Source organism: Theropithecus gelada, chromosome 6, assembly GCF_003255815.1.
Source record: "Theropithecus gelada isolate Dixy chromosome 6, Tgel_1.0, whole genome shotgun sequence".
Lineage (NCBI taxonomy): Eukaryota > Metazoa > Chordata > Mammalia > Primates > Cercopithecidae > Theropithecus > Theropithecus gelada.
In genome coordinates this window covers 24,326,605-24,327,642 of record NC_037673.1, presented here as the reverse complement: position 1 = coordinate 24,327,642, position 1,038 = coordinate 24,326,605, and the positions used below count along the sequence as shown (strand labels likewise).

Below are 1,038 nucleotides of genomic sequence, written 5' to 3'. Positions count from 1 at the left end.
TGGAAGAGGGGTGAAAGTCTAAACCCTATATTGTGTTCTATGAGCTAAAATAACGACATTGCTTTCAAAATTTTTTTATTGAGATCTACCATAGAAATGTGCTTTTCATAATGTAGTTTTTAAATACATATGGCATATAACTACATTAATATTTAAAATGCTTATTGAATGCCTATAAAATACCAGATGCAATCTGACTCACTCAGTATCAGGATTGAACAAAAGCCACAAATATTTCAATCCTCATGCATTTAACATTTTATAACAAATGCATGTGTGTGTATTTGAAAAGCTTAACTTACAAAGAACTTATTAAAAAATACTTACCGTCATTCATTTGATACACCTTGATGTTTTCTTTTTTTTTTTTTTTCAATTTTTTAACTTTATTTGATGTATTTGACGATCAACGATTAGTTCTCATCCACACTGACTGTCTGTAGATTTTTGAAAGCGGTAACAGGTACATAGGTAACCAAAGTATAGAGCTTATTTGGAGAATCTTCATCCTCATTACGTTTTCTGGACAGCCGCACACGGATTCGGTATGGGACATTCCTTACTCCTTTGGCCCAGACAGCTTTGTTGAGCTTAGTATGAATGTGCACATCTGGAGTTCCCATCTCCTTCATGGCAAATTTCCGAATCGCTTTGAGTGCCCGAGGGGCACGCTTCTTGAAGCCCACTCCATGGATGCGCTTGTGAATGCTGATGGTGTATTCTCGGGTCACCACCTCGTTGATGGCAGAACGGCCCTTTTTCTTCTGGCCACCCTTCTTTGTGGGAGCCATTCTGCCGGGTCCAAGTTGGAAAGGAAGAGCGCGAGGTATTGTGGGAGAAGGAAAGCCCCACCTTGATGTTTTCAATTCATTCTCATCTTATTTAAATACGCTTATTGTGGCCCATTAAAATATTTTTTGTTACAAATGAGTTTTGTTTAACAGTCTGACAAATACCTCTTTTTGGTGATAGAGGAAGGGTTTGACCTCTCTCATTTTCCTTACACATGTTTTCCTACAACTCAAAATAATTCCTCAT

General features: G+C 37.5%; 1 pseudogene; it reads right to left on the bottom strand.

Annotated features, from left to right (window-relative positions):
- Positions 1–358: 358 nt before the first annotated feature.
- On the bottom strand, positions 359–830 carry LOC112626633 (annotated as a pseudogene).
- Positions 831–1,038: the final 208 nt, after the last annotated feature.